This window comes from Dioscorea cayenensis, chromosome 17, assembly GCF_009730915.1.
Source record: "Dioscorea cayenensis subsp. rotundata cultivar TDr96_F1 chromosome 17, TDr96_F1_v2_PseudoChromosome.rev07_lg8_w22 25.fasta, whole genome shotgun sequence".
Taxonomy (NCBI): Eukaryota; Viridiplantae; Streptophyta; class Magnoliopsida; order Dioscoreales; family Dioscoreaceae; genus Dioscorea; species Dioscorea cayenensis.
The window spans coordinates 13,367,129-13,384,959 of record NC_052487.1 but is presented as its reverse complement, the minus strand read 5'-3'; the positions used below and the strand labels follow the sequence as shown (position 1 = coordinate 13,384,959).

Here is a 17,831-nt window from a genome sequence, read left to right as displayed (position 1 = left end):
TGTTATGCCCTAAAAGTCAGTATTTATACCCCCCATGACATACGGGCCGTATAGGGGTCATATGGGGGTCGTATAGCACTTAAAAACCTTATATTCGTGTTTCATACGGGGTGTATATGACCTCCATACAGGCCTGTATACTGGGTAGTATGGAAATCTGGGTAGATAACTCCAAAGTCATTCCGTTGCTATAGTGCATATGGCCCCCATACTGGGAAGTATGGTGGTGGTATGAAATTCATGTTTTCTTCTTGTTTCGCCTAAATGATATCTTCTTGTTCTCCATGGCTTCCTTATGCTCTACAAAGCAAATAATAGATTATTAAGCGCAAAATGGGCATAAAACCTCACAAAATACATGTAAAGTGAATACGATATATATATGAAAACACCTACATTTAGACACTTATCCAATATCCCCACACTTAAGCGTTGCTTATCCCCAAGCAATCAACTCATGAAAAACAAAGAGACTGAAAAGTGGCTAAATGCATTACCTCTGGCATCAAGCAAATATAGGACTCCAAAAGCAATGGACAATGATAAATAAATGTTGAGTTATAGTCAATAAGCATATTAAAAATATCCTGTCTCACCCCTTATATGTCTATGCCGTGCAAGTGAATCTTATATCTCATTTGCCCTGATCTGGTCTAGCTTAAGGACTTCAATCAGTACAGCTCTAGATGCTACTCACTCCACTTACAAAGAATACTAAGCCTTAAACTACTAAGTGCAACTTCAATGGCCAAGTAAGATCCTTCTAATTCTATAGCTCGAAACTAAATCCACTATCTTCTCAAAACTTTTGGTAAGTACTCAAAAAGATCACTAGGGTTTTTATTTTCACTTCATCATTCATTTTTTTTTCGAGTCCTACTAACATAGACTGCACCAACATTATTTTGAAATCTTTTTGGAGGGTGCACATGCTGGTTAGGCACAAGAGCCACCAAACTACTCGATTACAGTCTACATAGACGCATTCATTCTTTAATAGCAGAGGAATACTGACAAAGACTCATTTTTTTTCTTTTTCATATTCACCCTAGATCACATCTTCAGAGTACTCTTCATGACACAAAACTCGGATTAGCTCAATAAGACTTAGAAGTTCTTAACAAAACATTGAAGGGTAGAACTTAGTGTTTTAAGGCCAAGTACTCAAAGTAGTGTGTTCTATATACAAAAGAGTTAGAGTAGTCACATTGGCTATTCCCAGGGCATCGACAAAAAATTCAGTGAACATGATAATACTAGGGGTAAAATAGGATTCAATAAAGCATAGAAATAAGTAACTCACATCAACCATTAATCCAAGTTAAAAGAATCTTACAAGAATGAATAAAGCCATCATAGGTAACACTAGCATGTAAACAATGGTCTTAATACATGAAATACACCCATCCCCACACTTAGTGTTGTACACTACCCTCAATATACACTAATCATGAAAAACATTTGAGATGAAGCAATGCAAATAATAGAGGAGGGTGAAAATCAACTTCCCCGGTTCAACTTGGGCTCGTCGTGAGGTATGACTCAACAAAAGTTGTGGTGAACAATTCATGTCTCGTCCGACCTCCATTAAAAACTAGGAAAGCTCACCAAATTCGCTCAATGCCCTGCGAGGCAGAAAGCGTACATCATCATTACACAAAAATTTACCAATACAAACACAAGGGAGAAACTAGGGAGTAGTCAACAAAACACAAAAATGAAAAGAAAATAAAGTTTGACACCACAAGTCGGTAGGGTAAGAACCATACCAACTCAACAAAATACAAAACATAAAACAAAGTAAACTAAAGTAAATAATAGGTGTCCATGCCCAAACAGGCTGCTACTCATCATAATCTGGTGCCGGTGGTGGTGACATAGCGGCAAAAGGAGGAGTCATACTGTGTGAGGATGAGCCATAGTACGAGGTGATGAAATGGTGAAAATCTGCCTCGAGTCGGCACTGTCCCTCAATGATCTGGTGAAGCTGGCCACGAATCTCACGCTGCTCCTGACGCACAGCCTGAACCTCTCCCTCAATCCCCCTCAGTCTCATGTCGAAGTCAGGTAATGATGTAGTACTGGGAGTGGGGACAGGCGCGCCCTCAGGCTCTGACTCTGTGTGCTCTGTCTGTCGCTGACTAGACTCACCAGTGGCCTTGTGACGTGTGGGTCTACCACTCACATGCTCACTCACCACCAGGCCAATCGCCCGTACAGGGTCCTTCACGAGGGGTGCCGCACCCCCTACAACGATCATACCTCGTGTCTGCTCAAATAAACCCATGGCACAGATCAATCTAGTCACATAGGGCCCAGCAAATATAGATCCTAATCAGGTATATGAGCCCAGGTGAAGAAATGCGTCGGCGACAAGGTGGCCAAGGTGACTAGGGCACCGCTCGAAAATGCCATACATCATGTAAATATCAGCTTGAGTGACCAGCCCCTTGCTATTGGCCCAGCCCCAAATAGAACGAGCAATCAAAGCATGAATGAATCTGGTGTCGGGTCTGTCATGCACCAGGTCTTTCGGGTCTGATCACTACCTGCCAAGGTCGCCCAATAGTTGCTTCTCCCCACTTCACTTGGGAAATCAAGCATAAGATGTGTACCGGGCATGGAATTGATAAACTCATCATCATAGATCCCCAAGTACTTAGCAAAGTCCAAGTGGTGCATAGTACGCTTTTTTCCAAAATCTTGAATGTGGATGGTGATACATTTCCTATCCCACACGGATTGTCCATCTTGTCGTGCCTCGAATGTACTCAAAACTTCCAAGGTTAATTGGCGAAAGGTTGGCTCGTTTATGGCAAAAAGCTTGTCCCAACAATTATGTGATAACCACTCCTTGACTTGATTTGCTATCCCAAGGTTCTCCACAAGCCCCCAATCAATATAGCACAATGTCCCAAATGGCTTTGTCTTCAATCTATCATATCTCTCTCGATGATGGGCTAACTTGAAGACGGGTTCATCGGGTGTAGATGAGGGTGTAGTGGTTCTTGGGCGCTTGGAGGTGAGTCTTTTAGTGTAAGGCATCCCTACAATGAAGACACACCTTGTTCAAGCTCATAGGGATACAAGATAAATCAAAATAAAATGCAAAAGATAGAGGAAACGAATGAAAAATTGAATTTTTGAGGTCATACGGCCGAATGAGGCCGTATGTTCACTATTCATGCGGCAAGAGTTTCCCCCATCTTCATAGAATCAAAAACTTTTTACATAAATTTGAATGAAAATTCATCCATGACATTCACATCATCCAAACCAAGAAAAATGCTAAATAAATCCCACCCAAAATCTCCAATAATGCCCAAGAAATGAAAAAGATAAAACTAGGGCATTGAAAAAGCATACCAACGAAATCTTGAGAAAACAAGCTTTAAACTCGAGGGAAACCAATAGATCAAAGTCTCTAATGGATTGGGAGAAGTTTTAGGAGGAAAAATGAGAATATTTGACCAAGAAATGAGCGAGAAAGAAGAGAGAAATTTGGTGGAAAGATGAGAGAAAAGAGAGAGTGGAAGAGAGAGAGAGAAAGGCGGGAGGGCGGGGGTTATAAAGGGGCCGGCCCATACGGCCCCGTATGGGGGCCGTATGGGGCCGAGAAGCCCCTCTCGGCTAAGAAATCTGGCCATCTCAGACGGCCTCGTATGGGGGCCATCTGGGACCCATCTGACATGCCACAGAGCCTCTGAATTGCTCTGTGTTCATCTCAGACGACCCCCATACTCCCCAGTATCATCGTATAGCTTTTAAAAACCTTCAAAACATCAAGAACCTGCTCCTAATCATGTAAAAATGGTATGGCAAGGTCAAAAACTTCTCCAAAAAATGAATGAAATAAATAAAATAACGATCTAGCACATAAATTAACACCTAAACATGAGTTTCTCAAGGAGTTGCACAAATACAGCACAATTAAAATGATGAGACCAATGTGCCAAGTGTGTGAGCATGAACTTATTCAAAGACAAAACAAGTCTAAGAAATACGAAAATTGAAATGAACTAAGATGTAGAATACGAAAAATGTAAGAAAACACCCCCGAATGCTTGGGTTGCCTCCCAAGAAGCGCTTGTTTAACGTCACGAGCCTGATGTACCTGATTCCTTACCTCATGGGGGTTCAAAGAGGTTGAAACCACCTCCATTTCCCTTTGTTGTGTTGTTTCTTCCAGGTAAATTCAGTGACAACATTGAAAAGACTTTGAATTGTTCATGGGTAGAGAGTGGTGAAAAATTTACCTTCCTTCCTTGAGATGTGGGATGATGAAGCTTGGTACGTTTCCTTTTTCTCCCATGAATCTCCCTCAACATTTTCTTCACAAATGACTTTTTTTTTTTCTCTTTTTCCTTGGCGTTGGTACATGATACCTTCTCTTTTGGTTGCTTCAAGTTGTGAATTTAACGATGGTAGTGTGGTTCTTCTTGTTCTTCATTCTCTAACTCTCCCAAATACTCATCCAATGTGTTGATCGAGCACACCTCCTACACATAATCAGAAATCAACCTTTCAGTTTCATCAATGAAGTAAAGTGTGTCATCATGATTTAAAGAATGTTTCATAGCAGCCGGCAAAGTGTACACCACTTCTTCTTCTCCGACTCTTGGTGTTAACTTCCCTCCTTTCAAATCAATTTGGGCACCCGAGGTACTGATGAATGGTCGGCCAAGAATCAGTGGTATCTCCACATCCTCATCTATGTCCATGATGACAAAATCCACAGGAAAAACAAATTTGTCCACTCGGACAATCACATCTTCAAGAATCCCATGACGTTTCCTTGTTGATCGATCCGCCAATTGTAAGGTCATCCTCGTGGGCCTTAACTCATCCAAACCAAGTTTCGAATACATGGTGTAGGGCATGACGTTTATGCTAGCCCCCGTGTCCGCTATAGCATTTTCTTGGACTCCACCTTCAAGCAATTCCCATATGTGCAACCGTGCCCTCTTCATCCAACTTTCTCTTGTTTGTGAGGAGCTCTTTTAAAAACTTGGCATATTTCGGCATTTGAGTCAATGCTTCAACTATTGGGATGTTCAAATGGAGTTGTTTGAAGAATTTTTTGAAGTGAACATCCTCCTTGTCATGCTTCAATCTGGTTGGATAAGGGATTGGATGCTCGTACTCGGATGATTTGTTGGTCCTTGTTGTTGGGGCTTGTCGTTCCTTCCTTGATTTTTGTCTTCACTATTTTCTTCAACTAGCTTGGGGTCTTCCCCGGAGACTACCCCACTTTTCTTGACACTTGGGTAACTTCGACCCTTGTCTCCACTTGTCTCCCACTTCTAAGAGCAATGGCCTTCAAGTGCTCCCTTGGATTGTCTTCCATGTTACTTGGAAGACACCCTAGAGGATATTCAAAATTTGCCTTCATGAGTTCTCCTACTCGATGCTCAAGTGACTTTATCGAAGCTTGGAGGTTTCTCAAGACAGAACCTATCTCACTGAACTGTTAGGCGTGCTGAGTGAGCTGAGCATTAGCCTTGCCAAATTGTGCATCCATACTACTAGTTAAGCTATTGAACCTGTCATTAGTACTGAGCATGAACTTGGCAAGGACCTCTTCATTAGTAAATTTCTTCTCAAAGGCCGGTTGTTGAAATTGAGATCTTTGAGGTTGTGCACCTCTTGTTGTTGGCCTTGGTTCCATGAAAAATTTGGGTGGTTCTTCCACCCCGGATTGTAAGTTGAGCTGTACGGGTTCCCTTGATTTCGTTGCCCCCCAATATAGTCGACATTCTCTATAGAAGTGACAGAGGAGCTAGCAATAGCACATTGGGCTGCACCATGCCCACCACCGCAAGTGCTACAACTCAAGACTGATTCTGGCTTCGAACTACTGCCCATAAAAAAATCAAGCTTTCATGTTAACACATCAATCTTTGCAGCCAAGGCATCATTGCTACTCACTTCATAAAGCCCAACAGTCTTTTGTGAAGATCCTCTTGAGGCCCAATGTGATTCATTGCTCGCCATAGACTCAAGTAATTGCTCGGCCTCGTCGGGATACTTGTTGCTAAGGGAACTACCCGCTCCGGCATCAATGAGTTGGCGACTAGCATAATTCATCCCGTTGTAAATGATTTGTATACACATCCATGAGGCAAAACCGTGATGTGGGCACCTTCTAAGGAGATCCTTGAATCTTTCATAGGCTTCAAACAATGTTTCAGACTCCCCTTGTTTAAAGGCTAAAATTTCTTGTCTCAACTTGGCCGCTTTGCTTTGTGGAAAATACCTCCCAAGGAACTTCTCAACCATATCCTTCCATGTTTTTATAGATCCCGGAGATAATGATGTAACCCAACGATATGCCCATCTCTCAAACTGAATGGAAATAGCCTCAAATGGATAGCATCGTCCGACACCCCATTAATCTTGAATGTAGAGCAAATTTGGAGGTACCGGGAAAGGTGGTCATGTGCATCCTCATTTGCAAGACCATTGAATTGAACCGAGTTCTGGACCATGCCGATTGTACTTGCTTTAATTTCAAAGTTGTTGGATGCCACGGATGGTGCTTGAACACTAAACTCATCACCCGTGATTGAGGTCTTTCATATTCGGATAAAGTGCATCACTCTTCGGCCATGATTGAAGACTCTCTATCCTCAATTTCAATGTTCTATGTACCCGACCCTTCACCAACTTCTCTCAGTCTCTGATGCAAAGTTCTTTCAATCTCAATATCAGGTGTAATCAAGGTCGATGGATTTGAACGTGTCATGCACAGTAACTTGCAAAACCAAGAAAAAATACCAAGATCAAAGGAAAAGAAAAATAACGATAAAAATGAGTAAATAGTGAAATTGCTAGAGTAATAATCTAAAAGTTTCCTAGAATTCCTTAAAGGTCCCCGCCAACAGCGCCAAAAACATGATTGCTTCTAAGCGAGTGTACGGGATCACCAAGCAATACCTCGTGCGAAGACACGAGGACTGTATTCCACGGGGCAAAGGGTCTCCTATTACTCCTTCTCGAGCTATATCTAGCCTAAGATCTCAAGTGATGGAATTTACTTTACTAGGTGCAATTAAAACTAAAAAAAAGATTATCCACAAGTTAGAGAGAACAAGTAATGAGCAAGCAAGAAATTCAATGTAATGCAAAGGCCTATGGATGTGGATCACCTTGAGGGGTTATCATGAAACATGGATGATGGTTAAAAGATGCAAGGGTAAAGTGGACCAAGAGATTTCTAGATTAGAACAACCCCAATTTCTTGGTGATTGAACCCTAATCACATACGAACATAGATAGGAATTTCATCCAAATTCACATTCCGACGATTGCATTAAGCACAAGGAAATCTCAAATAGGAGTAAACCTACTCTTCTTCAGCTTAACCTAACATTGAGGGCTACCAACACCCAATTTCTCAGCGTGATGATACAAGTATCCCCTTCTAATCCATTCATGATCTAATACATGCGAGCAAGTCACACCTACATGCATCACTCATAAAAGAGCTACGGATTTCTCCTTAGTATAGCACCTAGCACGAAAACAATGGATTAAATCTTAAAATTACCCAAGCATGGAATTAACAAGTAATCATCCAAAATACATGATAAAACCCCCCAAGGTTCACCAACACCCGATGGCGTTGGGGGTCTAGTGTGTCATCGTCCCACAATAAGTAATACAATCAAGTGAAACACAAAAAAAAAGCATAAATGACACTCCTAGATGAAATAGTGGAGGAGGAGGTAGAAAATGTGCCGAATGATGCTTTCCCTACCAAAGGAATGCTGAATGACGCTTCCTCTAGCTGTGGGTCTTCTTCCTTCAAATCGTGGTAGATCTCCCTTTGAATGATGTTGCCTTCTTGCCTTGAGAGTCTTGGACCTTGGCCTTGAATGATCTCTTAGATTCCTTGCCCTTCTTCTCCTTCCCAAGGTCACCCAAAGCCTCTCAAGTGATCTCTCAAAATATTCCCAGAAAAAGTCCCTTGTTCTGCCCTAAAAGTTAGTATTTATACCCCCATGACATACGGGCCGTATAGGGGTCGTATGGGGTTGTATAGCACTTGAAAACCCTAGATTCGCATTTCATACAGGGTGCATATGGCCTTCATACGGCCTTGTATACTCTGTAGTATGTAAATCTGGGCAGACAACTCCAAATCATTCCGCTGCTACAATGCATACGGCCCCCATACTGAGTAGTATGGGGGTGGTATGAAATTCCTGTTTTCTTCTCTTTTCGCCTAAATGATATCTTCTTGTTCTCCATGGCTTCCTTATGCCCTGCAAAGCAAATAATAGACAATTAAGCGCAAAACAGGCATCAAACCTCACAAAATACATGCAAAGTGAATACAATATATATACGAAAACACCTACATTTAGACACTTATCAGGTATTGACATCATGTTACCGTTTCCAAAATCTAATGGTAATCAATATATTTTGCTGGCGGTCGATTATGTCCCCAAATGGGTGGAAGCTCAAGCTCTACCTACTAATGATGCTAGAACTGTGGTGAAATTTTTAAAAAGGCTTTTCGCCCGATTTCGAACCCCACGGATTATTATCTGTGATCGAGGAACTCATTTTTGTAACACTTAGCTTAAAAAGGTATTGAAGCATTTTGGAGTGCATCATCGCCTGGCTACTCCTTACCGCAAGCAAACTAGTGGTCAAGTAGAGGTCACTAATAGAGAGCTTAAGAGGATCCTAACAAAATTAGTGGAACAGGAAAAGCGGGATTGGTCAGAACGCTTGGATGATACACTTTGGGCTCACCGAGCAAGGTACAAGACTCGAATATGGACCACTCCCTATAACTTGGTCTACGGTAAATCGTGCCACTTGCCTGTAGAACTTGAACACAAGCATACTGGGTAATCAAGGCAATGAATTTTGACATGAGCAAAGCGGGGGAACAAAGAATGCTTCATCTAAATGAATTAGATGAATAGAGGTTAAAGGCATATGAGAATACTAGAATTTACAAGGAAAAAATTTGGAAGTGGAATGACAAGCATATCAAGATGCCAATGAAGTTCAAGGAAGGTGATCAGGTTTTATTGTTCAATTCTCATTTACAGTTGTTTCCAAGGAAGCTTAGGTCTAGATGGTTTGGGACTGTAACTCAAGTATCACCCCAAGGAGTGGTTGAAATTACTCATCAGAGAAAGGTACATTTAAGGCGAATGGGCATCGGCTCAAAGCTCAAACCATACTTTGGTGGTAAGGTTAGTAACAATGACAAGGAGGTATTCTTTCTTCATGAACCTCCATGAGGTGAGGACAGGTAAATCAAGCTTAGTGACGTTAAACAAGTGCTTCTTGGGAGGCAACCCAAGTCTTTACTTTTTTTCCAGGTCTTAGTTTAGTTTTTGCATGAATAAAAGCTTTAGTGTTGGTGTCTTCATTTTTATATGCTATTGCCGTGTTTTCTTATGGATCATTGGTGCTTTATTATTCTTTAATGTGATTGGTGAAGTTTTAGGTAGCTTGAGCGTGTTTTCGTGAGTCTCTAATCAGTTAGCCATTGTATTTGCAGACTCCGTTTAGTATTTTGTTGTTACAAAATTTTTTCTGTAGAGTCAGAAGGGTTTATGAGTATTCCAGAGAAAACACAGGAAGTGTGGAATTTTCACACGGGAGTGTGTTTCTATTCAGAACTCAACTTCTCCATCCTAAGAAGACACAGGGGTGTGTGAATGCCCCTTTGAGCAACCTTGTGATGGCCACACACCCGTGTGGAATTTCCACAAGGGGATGTGGATCTCTACAGAGTTAAAGGTCTCTATCCCGAGAAGACATAGGGGCGTGAGTTTGCCCCTGTGGATGACTCAGTGGGCGGCACATTGGCGTGGGTAATTTCCACACGCCCGTGTGAAACATTGCAAAGAAAACTCTTTATCCTGAGAGCACACAAGGGCACGTGGCTTCTCCTATGAGCCCCCCCTGTGAACTTCCACACGCTCGTGTGGAATTTCCACAAGGGTGTGTGGAATACTTAAAGAAATTTTTTAGGAGAACAGAAAAGCCACTGAGACGTGTGGGTGCCCTTATGGGTCTGGCACACGAGCATGGGTAATTTCCACACGGCCGTGTGGATGCCTTCAGAGGTGAAAATTTCCATCCTGATAGCACACAAGGGAGTGTGTATGCCCTATAAAGCTTCCTTGTGGAGGCACACGGGTGATGGTAATTTCCACACGCCAGTTTGGATGTGCAGAACACAAAGAGCCACGACCTTTCTTTAATATCTATTTGTGCCTCTTCATTTCTAATCGTTTCCACACTCAAAGAATGCACCCTTTTCACCTCCCGACCCTATCTCCGTCTATTTATAGAGCTTTTTGTTTGTTTGCTAGCCGTATTCAAAGCTTTTGATTCTCATTTCATTAATAAGCTTTCCCTTTCTCTTTACTTCGCCAATCTTTTTTTCTTTTAATTAATGTGGTAGATTTTGCTTGAATATTATGTTTAGAATGCTGGTAGATGTTTGTATAAGGTGTTTAGAAGCTTTTAAAATGTATTGTAGATCTTTTGCAAGCTTCGGACTCACTATTGTCGTGCCCCGAGGATCCATACGGGCGTGTGGAATTTCCACACGACCGTGTGGATTTTTGTAGATTTAGTTTTTGTGTTTTAATTAATGAATTCTTTTCAAAAATTTTCATGAATGGCTCCCAGATTGAAGAAAGCGGCCAGCAAGTGCCAGTATGACCCTTGCCAGAGCATATGAAGTTCGCAATTCATGAACATCAGGTTTGATTCGAGCGTTTGTCGAATCTCAAGTTTGGCTAGTCACATTTTCCGGACTTGAGTTCATCACGGGAGATCCAGTTGGGCGACGAGATGGCCGATTGACACATCCCTCTCGTGTGTGAGTGCATGGGTTGTCAAAGTAATAAAATACCCTAGTGAGTGGGTAGTCGTATCGATAAGGAATAGTGCTTGGAAACACAAGTATTGCTATTTAACTATAGTGAGAATGATTTAAGAGTGTTGTGAACAATGTCAATGCAAATAGAAAAAAAGTAAAAAAAAAAAAGAAACAGATGCTATAGAATAATTGGAGAGGCAATCAATAAAAAACGGTGCAGCCAGACATTGCTTACCTAGGACTATTGTTTCAAGTGCAAGACTCCTCATTATGCCTCCTAATTGATGTTTAATGAGTCATGAAAATCCTAAGACACACGGTCCCAAACCTAAGATCAACCATGACTAACACTCACACTATAACCGGGTGGAAAGGGATACTCTTGACGCCTCACACTGTGTTGGTTGCATGAAGATTTGGGGATTCCAAGTGATAAACCCTATTCCCTAATATAGATCTAACCCTTTGGTCAAGGCGAAAGAACCCTAGTCACAATTAAGCCCCAGCACTAAGGATTACTTCAACACTTCACTCTGTTGCTCGCACAGCTAAGCCCCAGTGGAGTTTATCTCTTAGCACTTCACTCTATTGTGACAACAAAGAACTCTTGGAACATAGAGGTGGGATAAATCACATCGGAAGGGAAAGAGGACGTTCTTCTACCTCTCGACTCACCCTCTCGATCCTTTACAACCTAATTTTGTCTAACCCTCATGGTGAGTCACTCATCTATAAGGATTACCAAGATAGATACTCAACCCTAGTATCACTCTAAAGAAAAATCAATTCAACAAGCATTCAAGGTTGGAACTCAATTAAAAACATCAATTAAAGAAACATAATGAAAGATCAATGAAACAAAATTATCCTGGGGTTTACAAGTCCAAGCACCCGCTAGGGGTTTAACCCTCCATGGAGCAAGATACAATCAATGATGAAATCGAATGTAAAAGTATGCAACACATAAGTAAACCCCTCTCGTAGTCTGTATCGATGGTCTTGTGGAGTTGCCTCGTCTTCTCAAAGGGTTTCCTCGTCAAGCCTAGGGCACACCTCACCGAATCAATGCCGACGAAAGCTCCCCCAATAACTATCTTCTAGAGGAACACGGTGTCAAAGGCCATAGAACCATTAAAAAGACCTAGCCAAAGCCTCTCCAAATCTTAGCCACGAGCGCCTCCAAAGATGGGGGAAAGATGAAAAATAGATAGGAAAATAATCTGAAATGGTGGCTTTTATAGGGGCTTGAATCGGACATCCACACAGCCGTGGGGAGTTTCCACACGCACGTGTGAATTTCCAGGAATCTGTTTTCTACCAGCTATGAACAGTAATTGCTATAGTGATTTTACAACAATAAAGTGCTACGGTTCTTCGCCAAAATAATACCGAATCAACACTATTTATTGAGGCCACATGAATGGTCCCACATCCATGCGGTGGATCGCGTTGCGTCTACAATGAAATCACATTGATAAAATCTTGCTAGTACTGCTCAAGTCCGAACACATGAGTATGATTGCCTTTGTGCCCCTCCAATTTGTATATTTTCTTGAACACAATGGAGGTTAGCACACACCCAAAGGTCTTTGAGCACAACTTGTGTCTTCACATATGTTTAATTCAAGAACTTCATCAAAAATTGCATCCACGATCTACTTTTGGTTCCTTTCTTCCACAATTATCTCCACAACCATACATGCACAAACGAATACATATACACAAGAATAAGCAATAAAATCTGAGAAAAGTAATGCTCAATGTAAGAAAAGAATACTTCATATTACTTATACACAAGCACTTATCAAACTCCCAAACACTTAAGCTTTTGCTTGTCCTCATGCAAAAATAAAACATTAAAGCATATAAGAAGGAAAATTTGAAGTGATTGGCCTTAGGTTCACCAAAAGCATGCAATGGAAGCATTCTACAAGTAAGGAAAAATTTCAACACCAAATAAGAAAAATCAATGCTCTAGCTAAAAACTTGAATCAGAAAGGACAACAACCTGATATCTTGTAAGTGTGTGTAAACTAACTCAAGTCAACCCACCTATACTCCTCAAAGAAAAAAGTGAAAGGGACTTATTTATGTACAAAACAAAAGAAATGGTAGTAGCTTCACACATCCTCTAAGGTAGCCCTTTCCTAAGAGGCCGCTAAGGTCGCTTTCCCACTTTTGAGGTGGTAGCTCTTTCTACCAGGGTAGTACCTTTCACTCACCCCATGAGATAGCTCATTCTCTCACTAGGGTATAACTAGTATCTGACTTATGAGAGTAGCTTCATACATCATAGATGGTAGCTCTTTCCACCCCCAATGCACAACAAAACAAACAACTATTTTTTTAATAAAATTAGAACAAGAAACAAACTAATTTAGTCCCTTAAACATTGAACTTGAGTTTCCACAAGGTTTAATGAGTGAGTAGTGCAACAAAGTGTCAATCGGGTAAAAATTCCTAAAAATTCAAGCAAAACTAGAGCATGAGAACATTCAATGTTAAAACTTCTCCCAAATTTAATAATACAAACATTGCAACTAAGGTGAACCGCCATTGGCTACATGACCATGAACAATGAAAGCATAAATATAGATCATGTGTAACGTGAACTCCCGCCCACACTTAAGATGTGCATTGCCCTCAATGTATGCATGCAAGCACAATAAAATGTAAAGCAATAAAAACACATATGTGGAGCTGGGCAATTGAAACAATACTCCCCTGAACTCCTAATGGTATGTTTGATGGAGCTATATTTCATTAAGAGTTGAGTTCTAATGGGTTGTGGAGCACACACGGCCTTGTGAATGTCACATTGACCATGCCAATGACTATTCCTCAAATTCTAGACTCACATGACCATCTGCACGTATACACAAGGGGGTTCAGTGAAGCTCAACAAAAATAAAATAAACTTAAGTCTATAAAGAAATGAAAATGAAATACAACTCGAAGCAACTGAAAATAAAAGATAAATCAGAAGGAAGATCCTTTCTAAGTAGTACAAGTAAAAATAAGATACAAAAATAAAATACAAAAAACAAAAAAAGACAACGAAAAGTAAAGACATCTCAAGCATCGGTGTCAGGCTCTATAGGTGGATATGCTGCTGCTGATGATGAGGATACAGGTGCCTCTAGGTGTGGTGATGTTGGTGGTAATGCTGGGTCTCATCACAAAAGGCCAGGTCACGTCTTGCTCTAAAATCTGCTGCAGGATGTTGAGATATGACATGACCTGTGTGTCGTTAATGGCCTGTGTCACGCGAACCTCAGCTAAATGGGACTATATGATAAGTGCTTGTGTGATAAGAATGCAAAGTGTTCTTTCCTTATGATGAGCATTACTTTGATCGGGTTTTAATACTAATATGTGTGTATTTATGTTACTTTCATGCTGATAGGAGTGTGAGGCCGAATATTAGAGAAAAAAGCCAATGTGGATCGTAAATGCACCATTTGTAGAAAATCTTAAGAAGGTTCACACGTGAAGACATAAGTCGGGTTCGAAATGCAGGAATTTGTGCCAACCTCCTCGTATTCAAGTTATCACAACGATTTGGAGGGGCACAAGAGCAGTCATATTCAAGCATTCTGGCTTGTGCATGTATAGCAAGATCTCCACCAACATGTCTGTTATTGAAGAAGCAAAGAGATCTATGACGTAAATGTGTACCCGTTTACGTTACCTGGATGAAAGCATGGATTCGGGAGTGTTTCTGGCCGGTACTATAGCAAAACACTATAGCAAGTACTGTTCACAGCCGGCCGAAGAAGGATAAAAACAGAGAATCCGCATGGGTGTGCGTTAATTCCACATGCCCGTGTGAAAAATCCATAGGGGCGTGTGGATTCCCGATTCCAGCCCTTTAAAAGCCGATTTCAGCCCTGATTTTAGCATTATTTTCTCCATCTTTTCCCCAACTTGAGAGAGGGCTTCGGCTAGGTTTTGAGAGGTACTGGCTAGGGATTTAGAGAGGTTCTATGGCTCTGACATCACGCTCCATTTGGAAGAAGGTTAGTGGGAGAGCTTTCGTTGGCACAGATCCGGTGAGGTGTATCCTAGGCCGGACAAAGGGACCCTTGGACATGTAGAGGACTCTCCACAAGACCATCGCCACGAGTATTAAGGGGTTTTTCTATGGATTCTTTGCTTTTACATTTGATTTCATTGATTTTAATTAGCTCCATGGAGAGCTAAACGCCCTAGTGGGTACTTGGGTATTTATGAACCCTATGATATATTCATTTCATTGAACCTCTTTATTATGCTTTCAATTAATTGATGTTTTATTTGGGTTCCAATCTTGAATGCTTGATTGTATGAATACTCCCTTAGAGTGACACTTAGATTGAGAGTTCTTTTTGATAACCCTTGTGAGTGAGTGACAAACCACAAGAGTTAGACAAAGCTAGATTGGAGAGGGTTGAGAGGGTGAGCCGAGAGGTAGCGGGACGTTCCCTTTCCCCTACGGTGTGATTTATTCTACCTCCATTTCCTCAAGTTCTTTGCATTCATAGTAGAGTGAATGGGCTAAAGGATAACCTTCCGCTGTGGCTTAGTTGTGGATGCAACGGAGTGAAGCGTTGAAGTGATTTTAGCACCTAGGGCTTAATTGTGGCTAGGGACCTTCCACCTGGACCAAAGGGTTAGGTTTACATTTAGGAAAAGGATTTGTCATTTGGAATCCCTAGAACTCATTGCAATTCTATACAAGTGCGAGGTTGAGAGGTTATTCAATTTCTCCTCCTGGACATGTATAGAGTTAGGCATGGTTGACTTAGATTTGGGACCATGTATTTAAGAATCTCCATGACCCATTATTGCATCGGTTAGAAAGTATAATAGAAATTTCTTGCACTTGAAATGATTGTCCTAGGTGGAACAATATCCGGGTACCCCATTTATATCGATTGTCTTACCTTCTCCTTTACTTGTGCTCTCTTTCTTGTTCTTTTACTTTTGTTATTTCACATCTTGTCACACATACCACTATTCATCTTTCACTTAGTTAAGAGACAATATAAGTGTTTTTATTCCCTACTCCCTGTGGATACGATACCCCACTCATCTGGGATTTTATTACTTTGACAAACCCGTGTACTTGGGGGACATACGTAAGGGGCATTGTCAAGTTTTTGGCGCCGTTGCCAGGGAGTAGGCGTTTAGAGATACTTTGTACTTTGTTTTCTTAGCTATTCATTCATTCATTCTAGATCATTTCTTCTTATTCTATCATCGTTCTGATTTCTTTCTCTTTCGTTTTGGTGCAGCTCCAAGTTATGACCTGAGGGAACCCCTCAATATTGATTGAAGGAGATCCTGAGATTGAATGTACATTTAGAAGAAAAGAGAAAGAACCTGTGCAAGAACCGTCTAATCTAGCTGATTTAGAAGTAGAAGAATCTAAAAACATGGCAGAACAGAATGAGCAACAACAGACATTATCGGATTATGCCAGACCTTCAATATTTGGGACACAATTGAGTTTTGTGCGTCCCCCGATTATAGCTAAGAACTTCAAGCTAAAGCTGGCATTTATCCACATGTTGCAGCAATCCGCACAATGGTTTGGCCGATGAGGATCCAAACACTCATATAGAGAACTTTCTCGAGGTATGTGATATGCTTAAGATAAACGGGGTGACGGATGATGCCATCAAGTTGAGAGCCTTCCATTTTCCTTAAAGGGGAGAGCGAAGCACTGGCTATACTCATTACCTACAGCATCGATTACTACATAGGAGGAGATGGTAGAAGCTTTTCTGGCCCGTTATTTCGCTCCCGAAAAATCTGTAAAGCTTAGGAATAAGATCTTATCCTTTGTACAGTTGGAATTGGAGTCTCTATTTGTGACATGGGAAAGGTTCAAGGAGCTCCTGGGAAAGTGCCTGCAACATGGATTCCCGGAGTGGATGATTGTTCAAACCTTTTACAATGGGTTGAATCCGAGTACAAGGCAACTCTTGGATGAGGCAGCATTAGGTACCTTAGGTAGCAAGACCCCCGTTGAGGCCCGTCAACTAATTGAAGAAATAGGGTTAAATAGCTACCAATGGAATGCTAGGGAGAAGAAAAAGGTGGCCAGGCTCCGTGAGATAGATGTTGTAACTTGATTTTTGGCTCAAATGGAATTATTGAGTAGGAAGTTAGATCATCTAACTTTGAATAGAGTGGTGGCTGTAACTACTTGCACCGGGTGTGGTGGAGGACATGCTCCCTCCAATTGCCCAATCTCTATTGGTGATGCATCTTCAGTTGAGAATGTCGATTTTGTGGGTAATGCAATGAGGAACCAAGTTAATCCATATAGCAACACCTACAATCCGGGTTGGAAGAATCATCCCAACTTTTTGTGGAGCAACCAAGGTCCACAAAAGGCCATGGGGCCACTGGGTTTCCAACAACAACAAGCCCCAAACATGAAAAACTGAGTTTCAGGTTTGGACAACTGAATGACCAATTTGGAGAAGGCCTTGACTAGGTTTGTGCAATCGTCAGATACAAGGTTTTGATCAGTCAAGGCTACACTTCGCAACCACACCACCTTTTTTTACAATCTTGAAAATCAAGTAGGGCAGATTACGAAGTCTCTATCAAAAAGGCCACAAGGAAGCTTGCCGAGTAATACCGTGACCAATCCTAGAAAGCAAGTGAAGGCGATCACTTTGAGAAATGGTCGTGAGGTTGAAGATAGGCTTCCTAGTAAGAGGCCCAATGAACACGCACCCGAGGTTATAAAGGTTGAGGAGGGAGCAAGCAAAGAGAAGGAGGTGGCACCCCCATCTTTCAAGCTAAGAATCCCTTATCCCTCTAGATTGAAGAATGACCAAGGAGATGAACAGTACAAGAAGTTCATGAGTTTTTTCAAGCAACTCCACATCAATATTCCTTTAGTTAAGGTATTGGCCCAAATGCCTAAATATGCAAAATTCTTGAAGGACTTATTGACTAACAAGAGGGA

The 17,831-nt window shown here is 41.3% G+C and overlaps 2 non-coding genes across 2 annotated transcripts; one reads left to right on the top strand and one right to left on the bottom strand.

The window, feature by feature from the left end:
• The first annotated feature begins 6,124 nt into the window (after positions 1 to 6,124).
• LOC120281522 lies at positions 6,125 to 6,231 on the top strand. Its single transcript, XR_005542662.1, has one exon. It is a non-coding gene; the product is annotated as a small nucleolar RNA R71 (small nucleolar RNA).
• A 10,434-nt stretch (positions 6,232 to 16,665) lies between these two features.
• Positions 16,666 to 16,772, bottom strand: LOC120281481. The gene has a single exon (XR_005542620.1). It is a non-coding gene; the product is annotated as a small nucleolar RNA R71 (small nucleolar RNA).
• Between the last annotated feature and the right edge of the window lie 1,059 nt (positions 16,773 to 17,831).